Here is a 16,435-nt window from a genome sequence, read left to right as displayed (position 1 = left end):
GAACGATGGACTTGATATCTACCACAATAGAATCACCCACCGATGTAGACACATATACGGGGACACTCAAGGAATCACTAGGCATGACCAAATACGGTGCAAAATAAGATGACACATAGGAGTAGGTAGACCCTGGATCAAATAAAACTGAGGCATCTTTACCACAAACCAAAACAGTACCTGTGATAACTGCATCAGAAGCCTCAGCCTCAGGCCTGGCTGGAAGAGCATAACATTGGGGTTGGGCCCCACCACCCTGGACTACCTCTCTAGGACGGCCTACAGCTGGCTGGCCTCCACCTCTAGCGGTCTGAGCTCCACCTCTAGCACCTCTACCTCCACCTCTACCCCCACATCTAGCTGGCTGGGCAGGCTGTGGAACACCTGGTGCCTGAACCATAGCACGGGAACCCTGCTGCTGCAACTGAGTACCCACCAATCTCGGACAAGCCCTCCTGATATGACCGTACTCACCACACTCATAGCACCCACCCGAGTGCTGCGGCTGAGGAAACTGAGACTGACTCTGGCGACCTGAATGACCACCCCAAAAACTCTGGAGCGGCGGTGCACTGATAGGAGCTGGTGGTGCACTAACAAGAGCTGGTGGTGCACTGACAAGAGCTGGTGGTGCACTGTAGGGCTGCTAATCAGAATACTGCATATGGGAACCACGACCACCTGAAGCACCGTGAGAAACCTGAAGTGCTGACTGAAAGGGCCTAGGAGGATGGCCTCTACCATACGAATCCCTGCCTCCAGACGAGGCACCACTGAATCTGCCGAATCATGGGGTCTCTTGTCTGCCCCATGACCACCCCCTGTGATAGAACCATCTCAACCCTCCGGGCCACATTGGCCGCCTCCTGGAAAGATATCTCACTCCCAGCCTCTCTAGCCATCTGAAAACGAATCGGCTGTATGAGTCCATGAATGAACCTCCTCACACACTCTCTCTCTCTCTGTGGGAAGTATGATAAGTGCATGGCGAGCCAAATCGATGAATCTGGTCTCGTACTGGGTGGCAGTCATGGAACCCTGCTGGAGGCGCTCAAACTGCCTCTGATAGGCCTCTCGTTGTGTAATAGGGAGAAACTTCTCCAGAAATAGCTGCGTGAACTGCTCCCAGGTCAAGGCTGGCGATCCGGCTGGCCTATCCAGGCAAAAATCTTTCTACCAAGTCTTGGCGGATCCAAACAAGCGAAATATGGCAAAATCGACCCCGTTGGTCTCAACTATCCCCATGTTCCTAAGAAACTCGTGAAAACTATCTAGATAATCCTGGGGATCCTCAGTAGATGCACGGCTGAAAGTAGTAGTGAAGAGCTTGGTGAACCTGTCCAATCTCCACAAAGCATCGGCAGACATAGCTGCACCATCACCGGTCTGAGCTACCACACCCGGCTGAACTTCTCCAACTGGTTGAGCTGCTGGAGTCTGAAAATGGGGAGCTACCTGCTCCGGAGTGCGAGTAGCAGGAGTCTGGGCTCCTCCTCCAGCCTGAGAAACGGCTGGTGCTACAGGAAGCAAGCCTGCCCTGGTGACACTCTCCATAAGGCCCACTAGACGGACCAGAGCATCTTGAAGAACTGGGTGGCAATAAACCCCTCTGGGACCTTAGTTGGGCCCACCGGAGCTGCTGGGGCCGGAACCTCATCATCAAAATCAACCTGAGGTTCCGCTGCTGGTGCTGCTGCTCTGGGCTGAGCTCTGCCCCTGCCTCAGCCTCTAGCACGGCCTCGGCCTCTTCCTCTGCCCCTCGTGGGAGCTGCTGCTGGGGGCTCGAGATGCTGATCGGTAGATGAGGATGCGCGTGTTCTCGCCATCTATGAAAGAACAGAGTAGAAGTTCAATTAGCATTGAGAAACCAAACGGCACGACAAGAAAGAACAAATGTGAAGTTTTCCTAACTCTGTAGCCTCTGGGGGATAAATACAGACGTCTCCGTACCGATCCCTCAAACTCTACTAAGCTTGTTCGTGAATTGTGAGACCTATGTAACCTAGTGCTCTGATATCAACTTGTCACGACCCGGCTTTCCAACCCTCGGGGGCCGTGATGGCACCTACTCGTAGAAGCTAGGCAAGCCATGAAATATAGAAGTTCTAACTCTTTCATTTCAATCCTTTTTAACAAATTGAATTAACAGGTGATCAACATTTATAGCGAAAGATGAAATCAAGCGGAAGACTTAGTCTAATTTAATACCAAAATCAGTACAAGGATGCCAACTTACGTCTCTACCCAGATACAGGTGTCACAATATCACGAACTGTCTATGAGTACTACATACAAGTGTTTGAAAAAAACAGGAAATACAGTCTGTCTCGGAAACAAGTGAAAACAGAACATATAATATATATGAGAGAACGCCGGGCCTGCGGACGCCTGCAGGACTACCTCGGAATGGACTGAAGGCTGGCTCCCCAAGTGCTGGTACCGAAATGCTGCTCCGGTATATGCACATAGTGCAGAGTGTAGCATCAGCACAACCGACCCCATGTGCTTGTAAGTGCCTGGCCTAACCTCGGCGAGGTAGTGACGAGGCTAGGACCAGACTCCAGATAAACCTGTGCAGTTATATAATATACAGCGGAAAATAACAGGATAAACAATTTAAATAGAAGGTGGGGTACATGCTACGGGGAAAATGTATCCAGTAGGAACTTAAAAGAAATATGAGAGAACAACTCATAATCTACAACAAAACAATAATAATATTGTTGTGGCGCGCAACCCGATCCTTTATCTTTTACCACTGTTGCGGCGTGCAACCCGATCCAATATAACGTTGTTGCGGCGTGCAACCCGATCCATATTTAGTATTGTTGCGGCGTCAACCCGATCCATATTTAATATTGTTGCGGCGTGCAACCCGATTCATATTTAATATTGTTGCGGCGTGCAACTCGATCCATATATAATATTGTTGCGGCGTGCAACCCGATCCATATTTAATATTTATATACCTTTAGCAACAACCATACAAAGTGTCCAGGCAAAGGATCAACAATAAACTACACTATCCCGGCAAGGGATTCAACAGTAAAAGTAAATACGTTCCGGCAAGGGAGAATCAACTATAACCAATCTTAACTCAACTCCTACTCATCTCAGTTAACACCAATACTCAATCATAAGTAATTTCCACGAAAATAAACTAAATCCTTGCTAAATATCGAGAATCGCCAATTAAAGCATCCGTAGTATCATTTAAGAACACAACAATATCAATTTAAGACTCACGGTCATGCTCGACACCAACGTATAGATACTCGTCACCATGCCTATACGTCGTACTTAACAAGAAGCAAATAGCAAATAGGACTCAACTCCTAATCCCTCAAGCTAAGGTTAGACCGAACACTTACCTCGAACTTCCACAACCAACTCAATCCTCAAACACCGCCTTTCCTTTCGAATTCGGCTCCAAATCAATTGTATCTATACATAATCGACTTAACAACTTCAATATATGCTAAATACTCCAATCCCAATACTTAATTATAGCTTTCTAATCATTCTTCCCAAAAAGTCAAAAATTGACCCCGGGCCCGCTTGGTCGAAACACTAGGTTCGGACCAAAACCCGATCACCCATTCACCCACGAGCCCGAATATATAATTTGTTTTGAAATCCGATCCCAAAACGAGGTCAAATTTCCAAATAATCAAAAAACCCTAACTCTACCCAGATCCCTAATTTTCTGCCCTTAATCTCATGTTTTAGGCCTAGAAATCTAGTGGGTGTTGATAAAAATGGAAGAAAACAAGTCAAAGATTAATTACCCAAGAGGTTATGGTGAAGGACTTCTTCAAAAATCGCCCAAGAGGTGTGGAGAAGATGAAGTTTGTGAAAAATAATGAAAATCCCGTAATGCGTTCTATTTTTGAAACTTAAAATAACTGGGCGAAATTGTTCATCGCGTTCGCGACAGGTTCATCACGTTCGCGATGGGTTAGGCCTGCTAGGCCTTCGCGTTCGTGGAAGACAGCTCGCGTTCGCGGAGAAGCGACCCCTCGAGCCTTCGCGTTCGCGTTCATGTGGTCGCGTTCGCGTAGGTTTAATACCCCTCCCTTGCCCAGGCTCAATTAGCCTCGCGTTTGCGTTGCCAGGACCGTGTTCGCGAAGGGAAGACCACCCCCACCCCCCCCCAACGTTTCGTGTTCACGTAGAAGGAATTTTCCTTCAGCATAAATAACACATCGCGTTCGCGAGCGTCCTCCCGCGAACACGATGAAGAAAGTATCAGCACACCACAACTGGAAAAACCTGCAACTTTTGAGTTCCAAAAACCTTCCGAAACACATCCGAAACTCACCCGAGCCCTCGGGGCTCCAAACCAAACATATGTACTAACTCAAAAACATCATACGAACTTATCCGTGTGATCAAATCGCCAAACTAACATCGTTAACAATGAATTAAACCTCAAAATCAATGAAATATTTCAAACTTCTTAAAACATCAATTTTTGCAATTGAGGCTCGAATCGCGTCAAACGGATTCCGTTTCTTACCAAACTTCACAGAATTATCTTAAACCACATATAAGACATGTACCGGGCGCCGGAACCAAAATACGGGCCCGATACCAACATGTTTTGATCAAAATTCATTTCCAAATCCTTTAAACATTTTCAGAAAATAATTTTCTTTAAAAATTCATTTCTCGGGCTTGGGACCTCGGAATTCGATTCCGAGCATACTCTCAAGTCCCATATTTTCCTATGGACCCTCCGCGACCGTCACATCACGGGTCCGGGTCCGTTTACCCAAAACGTTGACCGAAGTCAAATTAATTCATTTTATAGTCAAAATTTATCATTTTTTACAAATTTTCTCATTTAAGCTTTCCGGCTACGCGCTCGGACTGCGCACGCAAACCGAGGCGATGCTAAAAGTGGTTTTTAAGGCCTCGAAACACATAATTTAATTTAAAAGCAGGTCATCATACCAATCTTGAGCCAAAGTGCAATCCCCAAAAGAGAAACAGAACCAATAAATATTACTCCTACTCGTGGATTTCTGTCCAAGTTCAAAAATTTATAATGTTTGTTGGTGGTAAGAAAATAAATTATCCAACTGCCAACCTTCAGATTCTGAACCAATTGGATCGCACAGTACGTGCAGTTGAATACAGTCACTTAAATTTACAGTATGGCATTCATTCTCCTTATTTTTTTAATGTTCGTTTCCCAAAAAAAGGAAAAGCTACAAATATACTCTTTTGACTTGCAAATTCCACCAGAAATCAATATTCACCACAATAATAGGCATTCTAAACAGCCCAAATAGTGAACCTTCAACTAGAAAGCAATAGAGAAAGAGATTCTGGTTTTAAGCGAATTAGAAGAAAGAAACTTCAGAAGACAGAAAATATAAACTTACTTTGCCGGATGATATTACCGGTTGATGCCAGCGGAGATGAAAAATGAGGTTGAGGCTTCGTCTTTGAGAGAAATTTGGAAGAGAAATTAATTTTGAGAGATGAGGGCATAGGGATCTTTTGGTACGGTCAATTAGATCAAATAGAGTGATGCTAATGGGGATTGTACGTCCTGCTCTAAGGGATGCGTGCGCGCGCGCGCGCACACATATATACTAGTCTTAGGGTACGCGCTTTGCGCGTGTACTTATTTTCAAGGGGTACACAATTTTAAAAAAATTATATAATATGTTTGAGTTATAAAATAAAAATTTAAAAACGATAAGTTTTTGAAAATAATGAATGTTAATTTCACTTAGCTAACTCAATGAAAAAAAAATCATAGAAAAAATCTATAGTAATATGATGCAAAATCTAAAATGATTAATGTTGAATTAATATTTTACAAAAGTAATTTAATATAAAAAAAATACAGTGAGCTATCATGTGTTGAAATAAATGTGAGCAGAAACAAAAATTAATTATAAAATTAATTCAATTTAGAATGCATTTTGTTCAATTTGACTCTTAATACTACAGAGTAACTGTTTTGCTTTAATTTTGATATCGTCCATTATCATTGCTTCTATTAAAATAAATTCATCTAGCCTAAGAGTTTTCTCAACCTGAAAAATAAATTTACTTATACAATGAATTTGAAAAGAAATTGAATTGGATACTTTTAATTTCTAATTAGTTAATTAATATAGAAATTAATTATTTGTTCTCAACCTTAAAGGAAATAATTTTTTTGTTGATTCAAATTCATATTGGATCATCCAAGCTTTAAATATTTAAATGTGACATTAATTTTATCCAAACATTTATAACATGAAAAATTCTAATATCCTTTGAAGTCTGAATTAATATTAAGTTATCTAAAGTTAAATTTAGTTAGATACTTTTTGTGATATACTTTAAGTACCTTAATGTTTGAGTTCGAACATTGTTTGAATAAGAACAAATTTAATAGTCAAATCTTAGAGTTAATTTTAAAGTATTAAAATAATAATTTATCTAATGTTAATTTATCTTCAAAGGATAAATTTATTGATCATTATTGGCATAACGTCTTTGATGATAGGCTATAATTGCATATTTTAGTCGCTTATTACACTCGAATTTACTGCACTTTAATTGAGTTTGCGCTTTAATCGCTAGTGTTTTGCACTAATTGTGTGTTTTATGCCTTGTAGGTGTGATTCCGAGCTATATAGATGTTATGGAATGAATTTAAGTGATTTGAAGCTTTGAAGTCTGAGTAAAATCTCAAGGAATTAAGCCGGGATCGTGTTCGGGGGGACATATTTTGGACATAGATTCGACCTAAGGAGGCAAGAACACATTGGGAGCAACGCGGAGAATTCTTCTACGAGTTTTTTCTTTCCTCTTCCTATTTTTCATTGTTGGTTATAACTTTTAGTATTGTAGTTTTACATACTATTATGAATAGCTAATTTTTTATCTAGAGTTTTGATAGAACCTTTTGTAGGATAAATTCTTGTTATGTTTTTATATAAATTGAGCCATAGCTTTTCTCTATTTGTTCAACTACGTTTATATTGTGGTTGGTTGAAGAGCTCTCAATTAACTCTGCCTATTTAGTATGCATAACTCGGGAGAGAGTGCATATTTAGGTAATTGTTAAACAACACCACTCCCAAAGTATATGAGGGATCAATAACCGAGGGTTTAAAGGCGGGATTAGGGATAACGAAGCCTTGGGTGCGATCTGAAGTGAGCTGTATTAAAAGCCAGCTAGCGTAGCTCGGGAGAGTGTGTCTAGTAAATTGTCGTAATTACTCGGGAGAGATTTACGGTAATAAGAGTGCTCATGATCGGTAGAGAATACTTAGGCGAAATTATATAAGACATAGCGGGAAGGATTTCGAAAATTGGGGAAATCATAACTCTAGACCTCCTTAATCTTTTCTCTAACCCTCAGTATCGTTAGTTGTTAATTTACTATTTTAATTTGTTAGTTAATTAGTTAAACAGAAGAATCTTAATATCTATAAGTTAGGAATTGTTCAAGCTTGTCTTCTTGGTGATAGTGAACAGCTGTAGCTAAACCTTAGTTCTCTGTGGGATTCGACTCCGGACTTGTAAACCAGATTATATTTGCAACGACCGCATTGTCCTTTTTATAAGGCATAGTTGGGCGTGATCAAATTTTGGCGCCGTTGCCGGGGAACTAACGGTGTAGTTGTAGGTGTACATATTGCTAGGTTTCAAGTTTGAATTTTTATTTTATTATTTGATTTTTTTTATTTTTTTATTTTAGTTTTATTTGTTTATTTGAGAAACATGACATCATGGAATTATGAGAATTTTGTTGTTGGTAATTCTACTTTTGATCCTCCTTATGCATATTGTGAAGGAAACCACCCAGGGCAAAATTATCAAAATATTCCTGAGAGCGAGTTTTGTGCACCAACTCAATCTTATGTGTGGAATGTGTGTGATATGTGTGGTGGTCAAGATGGTTACTTTCACGGTTGTGCTTATATTTCTTACCTTCCCCCAACCCCTTACTTTGATGGTTCTTCTTTTTCTGGTGAAGTTAATAGGAACAAAGAACCTAGGGAAGCTGACCAAAAGAAGCTCGAAGATATGTTAAAGTGCATTTTGGAACAACAGAGTAAATTACTACTGCGGATAGAAAGGCAGGAGGAAACTATTCACAACTTGAAAGTTCACATGAGTCAACTGGTTGAAGTTTTTAATGCTCAACAAGCCAATATTGTGAATAGTATCCAAGAAGAGCGTGAATTAGGTACAGAAACTGATGAGCTAGAGGAGGAGGCTAGAGTAGAACACCAACAATCAATCGCACTAGATTTTGAGGATGTCGATGTTGTAGAAGAGATACTAGAGTCAACCAAGGATATTGAGGATACATATTTAGTTGACTCTATTGTCATTAGTGTTGAGAATGTAGATAGTCCCAATGTTCATGTAGTTGAGCGCATGGGTCCTCACTCCAAGCATTTTTCCACATTGTATTTAGATGATGATATGGAAATAGAGTCGTTCGAGCCATTTGAGGAGTCAAGGAATGAGGAACAAAGTGTTTACATTCTGGAATTCTTCTTGCCAGAAAGTCGGGATTACACACCTCATATAAAGGCCAAGAAGTGCAGAATACTACATTATTTTATTGGGCCAGTCAGATTCGTTCCACCACCCCAGGAGCATGATCATAGAGCAGAATCAAAACTTGGGGTCCGATTCATAAGTTCAAAGTGGAGGCAGAAAGTGATTCACGTCGTGCCGCGACGTTAAATCAAGCGCTTGTTGGGAGGCAACCCAGCTTTATTGCTTTCTTTTATTTAGTTTTTTTTATTTTTATTTTTTTAATTGTATTATTTTTGTAGTGTCAATTTTTTTATTTTCTAGGAGCATGGAAAGCAAAGGTATTGGAAGAATGCAACAGCAAACCAAATGGTTGGAACTAAGTGTGAGGTACCCGCACGAAGGACCAAGCTGGGGAGAAGTCTGAGTACCCCATGAGCTGTAGTGCTTCGGCATTTGGCCTACCAGGGAGTCTCTTTTACCCTTTTTATTAGTTATGGTGTGCATTGGGGACAATGCAAAATTTTAAATGTGGGGTGAGGAGATCGTCTGGGTGACTTTCTATGCTATTTTAGTTGTGTTAGTTTAATAATTTTTTTTTTATAAAAAGATTGGACTTTTCCCGACGATGGATCTATTAGACAATTTTCTTGAGGGATTTAAGTCTAAAAAAAAAGATTTTCTTTTGTTAGGTAGTGTAACAATTCCCCCTTGATTTTTCTTTGTGCCGCGGTTCTTTTCCAAGGGTTTTGTTTGAACCGGGTGTAGTTAATTTTTTTTAGAAATAGGAGCCATTGTGTTGAGTTTTGAATTGAAGCAACATCTCTTGACTTTGTTATGCCTTGAGAATAGTGAGTACTTTGGTTGTGACGCTTAGGCTCAGTTTTTGACTCTTGTATAAGTACCTTAAATTGTATGAATTTGCTTAACTGCTCTGACTAGGGTGTCTTGATGAATCCAATCCTGAGTGAGTTATGTGCCATATGTGTGTGAGGTTTTGTGATATTCTGTGCATTGCATTTGATGCCTAGAACTTGCCCCGTGTGTTTGCAAAGCGAAATAGTAGTTTTATTTAGTCTAGGAAGTGATATAGGCATTTCTTTGTTGAGCCAGATATGTATATTTTACCCGCCTAATTATTATGTATCGTAGTTAACCCCTTTGAGCCTGTAATCCTGTTTCTTTGGCAACCTCATTACAAGCCTTACCCATTTGTTTGAATTAACCATCTATTTGAACCATTGTAACCTCTCATGAGCACTTGAATTGTTTATGAACTTTGTAAAAGTTAAAGTGAGGGGTGGTTGGTTTGGCTTTTGAGTGGAACTAATGAAATAAGGAGAAAGGTGCACTGTTTTAAAAAAGGAAGAGCCACTTGAATTGAAAACAAAATAGTTGGATTGTTGTGAAAAAAAATTCTTGATAAGTGGTGGCTCTTGACGTAACTGTGCTTAAAGAAGCATGGGGTAATATAAATTGATGTGAAGGTGGAGTTTGGTTTGACATAAGTATGGGGATTGAATGTTAAAGTCTATGTATTAAAGTGCTTAGGGAGGTGTAGTCACTCTTATATCTAAATGTATCCTACCCGTCCCGTAGCCTACATTACAACCAAATAAAGTCCTAATTGATCCTAGATTGAATGAGCTCGATTAGGGGAGTAGTACACTACGGGCAAGCTTATGGTGCATATTTTGTGGCATATGAATGTTATTTCTGAGAGTGAGTGAATTCTTTCTATCTTGAGTTCCTAAGTGTTCTTAAATTTTATTGTGTGGAACTACTCTCTTTTGTTGTGTGAGGGCACTTGATTCATGAAGGAAAGGTAATGTCAGTGACCTCTATATTAGAGTAAGTGGGTGAGTTGTGAATAACGTGTGGTACTTGTGAGTCAAATTTTGAGGTGAAGATGTTACGCTTTTGTGCTTAGTCTATTTTAAATACTCTTGGTGTGATGAGTTAGGAGAATTGTTTAAAAAGGTCGTGTCTATAAAAAAAAGTGTAGTTTGATTGCTCGAGGACGAGCAATGGTTTAAGTGTGGGGTGTTGATGATAGGCTATAATTGCATATTTTAGTCGCTTATTACACTCGAATTTACTGCACTTTAATTGAGTTTGCGCTTTAATCGCTAGTGTTTTGCACTAATTGTGTGTTTTATGCCTTGTAGGTGTGATTCCGAGCTATATAGATGTTATGGAATGAATTTAAGTGATTTGAAGCTTTGAAGTCTGAGTAAAATGTCAAGGAATTAAGCCGGGATCGTGTTTGGGGGGGACATATTTTGGACATAGATTCGACCTAAGGAGGCAAGAACACATTGGGAGCAAGGCGGAGAATTCTTCTACGAGTTTTTTCCTTCCTCTTCCTATTTTTCATTGTTGGTTATGACTTTTAGTATTGTAGTTTTACATACTATTATGAATAGCTAATTTGTTATCTAGAGTTTTGATAGAACCTTTTGTAGGATAAATTCTTGTTATGTTTTTATATAATTGAGCCATAGCTTTTCTCTATTTGTTCAACTACGTTTATATTGTGGTTGGTTGAAGAGCTCTCAATTAGCTGTGCCTATTTAGTATGCATAACTCGGGAGAGAGTGCATATTTAGGTAATTGTTAAACAACACCACTCCCAAAGTATATGAGGGATCAATAACCGAGGGTTTAAAGGCGGGATTAGGGATAACGAAGCCTTGGGTGCGATCTGAAGTGAGCTGTATTAAAAGCCAGCTAGCGTAGCTCGGGAGAGTGTGTCTAGTAAATTGTCGTAATTACTCGGGAGAGATTTACGGTAATAAGAGTGCTCATGATCGATAGAGAATACTTAGGCGAAATTATAGAAGACATAGCGGGAAGGATTCCGAAAATTGAGGAAATCATAACTCTAGACCTCCTTAATCTTTTCTCTAACCCTCAGTATCGTTAGTTGTTAATTTACTATTTTAATTTGTTAGTTAATTAGTTGAACAGAAGAATCTTAATATCTATAAGTTAGGAATTGTTCAAGCTTGTCTTCTTGGTGATAGTGAACAGCTGTAGCTAAACCTTAGTTCTCTGTGGGATTCGACTCCGGACTTGTAAACCAGATTATATTTGCAAACACCGCATTGTCCTTTTTATAAGGCATAGTTGGGCGTGATCAGTCCTCTTGCTTTGATAATAGTAAGTAGTAAGTATATATTTGCAAAACAAAGACAACATAATAGGAATCAATTTAGATTTCGAAGAAGGATGAAATAGTTAACAATCAATGCTTCAAAAGAGTTGAGTTTTTTACTATTTATTTAAAGTAAAATTTAATTGATTTAAAGTCCTAATTTTTAGGTATATAATTCAAATTAGGAAAGATTTAATAACTAAATTTAAACGGATTTTCAAGTCCTTATTATAAGGGAAATAATTAAATGACTATTTTGTCTAGTATAAAATTTATTTTTAAAGGGTAAAAAAGACGAACGACATTTCGCTAAGGGCCTTCGTGCTTTTTATATATATATATATATATATATATATATATATATATATATACGATACGCGCAACTCCAGTCTCAATAATTATATATTTTTAAAAAATCACATTAATACTTTGTTAACTAATTATATTTGAGTTATAAAATAAGTTTAAGAAAAAAGTGCGTTCCTAAAAATGATAATTATTGATCCTGTTTAGCAACTGAAAAAATGAAGAAACAATGGTAATAGAAGTCCTCAATCGTCTTAGTCAATATTTTCAACTTAAAATTTATTCATCAAGTTCTCGTGTTTCATTATATTTTCATCAAGAGCACATAAACTCTCGACAATTTAAGAATTATTTTTAAAATTTTTTTGAGAAAAATATATTCTTAAGTTCATTCTAAAAAACACACAAGATATTCATCTAACTGACAAAAAATCTTTTATTTATCTCGCAAGCAAATGTAGGACCTGGGCGTATGCCCGGAATCGAATTCCGAGGTCCCTAGCTCGAGAAATGAATTTTTGATGAAAATTAAATGGTTTTAAGAGTTTGATTAATGTTTTATCTTGTTCGTAACGGGCCCGTATTTTAGTTTCGGAACCCGATACAGGTCCAAAACAATATTTATACCTTATTTGTGAAATTTGGTGAGAAACAAAACTGATTTGACGTGATTCGAACGTCCGGCTGTGAAAATAAGAATTTTAAAGTGTTCTTAAGAATTTTATGTGATTTGGTGCTAAATTCGAAGTTCTAGATGTTGTTTTGGCAATTTGATCGCACGAGCAAGTCCGTATGATGGTTTTAAACTTGTGTGCATGTTAAAATAAGGAAATTGGCTTTTAAAATTGATTAAAGTTGACTTTGGTCAACATTCTTGGTAATCGGACCCGGACCCGTGATCCGACGGTCTTGTAGGGTCTGTAGTAAAATATGGGACTTGGGCGTATGTCCGGAATCGAATTTTGAGGTCCCAGCCTCGTCACTACTTCGTTGAGGTTAGGCTCGACACTTACCAGCACATGGGGTCGGTTGTGCTGATACTGCACTCTGCACTGTGTGCAGATCCCGGTGTTGTAGCTTTTGGACCACAGTGAGGTTGCTACCTTCAGTCCATCAGGAGACCCGAAGTAGTCCTGCAGGCGTCCGCAGGCCTTGGCGTCCCCTTCCTATCTAGTTTTTCCTTCTGTTCTTTACTATTCCAGAGACAGACATGTATCTATTTTGTTTGGACCCTATTTGTAGTATTCCTATTTAGTCTGTAAGATTGTGACACCAGTTCTGGGTGGTTTATGTTATGGATTTGTATCGGTATTTGTTAAATTTCATTCTTCCGCTTTAATATTTTCGCTTTTTATAAAATGTTAATTGTTAAGGGATTAAAAATGATAAAGGTAAAATAATTGGAATAATTGGCTTGCCTAGCTTTCACTAGTAGGCACCATCACGACTCCCGAGGGTGAGAAATCCGGGTCGTGACAGGTTTGGAGCCTCGAGGGCTTGGGTGAGTTTCGGATAGGCTACGTGATGTTTTAGACTTAGAAATCTGGTGTGTTTTGTTGCAGCTGGTATTCTGGCATTTTGTGCTTCGCGATCGCGAAGCCATTCTCGCGATCGCGAAGTGTATGCTGGGCTGGGGATGGGTTTGTTCATCGCGAACGCGTGGCCAAGGTCGCGAACGCGAAGTGTAAGCTGGGCTGGGGATAGGTACTTAGAGGTATTCTTATGACTTAATTTTAGATTATCTCTAATTAAATTTGATTAACTATTATATCAAATTTAATAAAAATGTAACGACTCGACCGGTCGTTTTGAGCTCTAGCACGTCGTTCAGCGGTTGAGGCCCTGAATAGCTTCACTTCAGGTATTATGACTTGTACGCATGGTCGGAATTGAATTCCGGGAAGTTCGGAGTTGATTTGGAAAGAGAATTCCCGTTTCGAAAGCTTTAAGTTGGAAGAATTGACTAAGATTGGATTTTTGAGTAAACGACCTCAGAATCGGGATTCGAAGGTTCCAACAGGTTCGTATGATGATTTCGGACTTGGGCGTATGCCCGAATCGGGTTTTGGAAGACCCGGAAACGTTTCGGCACCTATTGTGAAAGTTGGCATTTTTAAAAGAATTTCATAAGTTTGGGTTGAAGTGTATTTCGGTGTTATCGATGTCTGGGATTCCGAGCCTGGGAATAGCTCCGTATTGTTATTTTGGTGTTGGGAGCGCGATCGAAAGTGAATTCGGAGGTCCGTGGGTCATTTTGGAGTCATTTGGCTAAAGATAGAAATTTGAAGGTTTTTGAGGAGTTTGATCGGAAGTGGACTTTTTGATATCGGGGATGGATTCCGATTCCGGAAGTTGGAGTAGGTCCATAATGTCGAATATGACTTGTGTTCAAAATTTGAGGTCAATCGGACGTGATTTTGATAGGTTTCGGCATCAAATGTAGAAGTTTGAAATTCTAAAGTTCATTAACCTTGAATTGGAGTGCGATTTATGGTTTTAGCATTGTTTGATGTGATTTGAGGCCTCAAGCAGGTCCGTGTTATCTTATGGGACTGGTTGGTGTGATTGGATGGGGTCCCGGGGGCCTCGGATGTGTTTCGGGGTAGTTTCGGATCATTTTGGGCTGTTTAAGACAGATGAATTCCGTAAGTGTGTTCGGATCCTCGCGAACGCGAAGAAGGATTTGGCTTCAGGGACTTTGTTCTTCGCGTTCTCGAAGGGATCCTCACGTTCGCGAAGAACGAAATTTCTGTTGCACAGGTCTGACTTCGGAGGCTCATATCTTGCAATCTATAAAGAATTTGGAGATGATCCAAAAATAAAAGTTGTATCCCTCTGTGTCTAGTTTTCAGAAAGGTAAATTATTTAGCATTTGTATTTGTGTACAAAAAGTAATGTCTGGTACACTACAGGTTGTCCGGGAAGATGAAGAAAAAATTTGTGTTGCACAGGGCTGACTTTAGCAGCTTATATCTCAAAATCTTTAAGGAATTGGGAGATGACCAAAACATGAAAGTTGTAGATCTTGGTGTCTAGTTTTCAAAACATTAAACCATTTGTAATTTTGAGTTTTGTACAAAATGTTATGACCATTACTAGAGGCTGTCTGAGAAGAGTTTGAAAATTGGTTTTTGGGAAGTTTCTTCTTCGCGAACGCGACGGGGGTCTCGTGAACGCGAAGAAGAGTCGTCTGGGCAGTGTATAAGTGTAAAGAAATGGGTTTGGCTCATTTCATCATCCATGTCATGGTAAGTGATTTCCACCTATTGCAAGTTAATTACTTGGATTATATCTAGATTTTAACATGGAAAATCATGGGAAATTAGTGAAAATTGGGGTTTTGAAGAAAAACCTAGAAATTTTGTATTCTTGGATTTTGACCACGATTTCGGCACGAAATTGGGAGTAAATTATATATTTGAGTTCGTGAGGTTATGGGTAGACTTTATCTTCGAAAAAATTTCGAAATACGGGCACGTGGGCCCGAGTGCAATTTTGTCAACTTTCCGATCGGGGTTAGGAATTGTTATAAATTGGATTGTAATGAGTAATTGATCATATATTAATGAGTTTACATAATTATTGGCTAGTTTTGGAGCAATGTGCATCAATTTGAGTTTTCGGAAGGGCATGGAATAACAATTATGGAACTTCGGAGCGAGGTGAGTCTCCTTTCTAACCTTGTAAGAGAGAATTGTCCCCATAGGTGAATTAATTGGATATGTGCTGCTATTTGCGGGGACTACATACGCACGAGGTGATGAGAGTCCGTGCATAGCTACTATTATGCTTATGTCCGAGTAGTCTAGGACCCAAAAGCATGCTTTACTTGTAATACTTGTAACCTAATTGTTAGTTTAAATTGCTTAAATCATATCGAAGTGGCAAATGACTTTCTAAAAGAGTTAAACTTCATTTTCTTGACTTGTAAAAGAGAAATTTACACCTCTTTGAATAATTGTTTCCCTGATGAAGTCTTGATTGACTGTTAAAATTGTGTTTCTATGTGTACCTGCGTCGCATGTATGATTCGCGAGCATGGTGATTGTTTATTTATATTTGACCGGGTCGCATGTATGATTCACGAGCGGGGTAATAGATGCATCTATGGTTCGCGTCATTCGATCCTCTGGCAGTACACAATTTAACACAAGCTATAGGATTGCTAAAGACACAGAGTCGGGGGCCCACAACAACCTTAGATAAGATTTGAGCATCTAATGGTCCCGAAAAACCACTTGATGATTATCGGTCAACGTAAGAGTCTCAAGGTCACGACTTTCACCATCCTAAACACAACGATTTGTTTTTGACCATGAGATCAAAGACAAATGTGCTAGGCCCAAGTGAAGCTTTGCTTGAGGAACCCTTAACCACTAACTACTAAAAGCAAAAGAAAACGGACTCAAACCCTTAAGAAGGTTGTCACGCCATCCATCATGTGAAGAGCCACCGGTTCACACAAACTCC

Source organism: Nicotiana attenuata, unplaced genomic scaffold, assembly GCF_001879085.1.
Source record: "Nicotiana attenuata strain UT unplaced genomic scaffold, NIATTr2, whole genome shotgun sequence".
Lineage (NCBI taxonomy): Eukaryota > Viridiplantae > Streptophyta > Magnoliopsida > Solanales > Solanaceae > Nicotiana > Nicotiana attenuata.
This window is presented reverse-complemented; position numbering follows the sequence as displayed.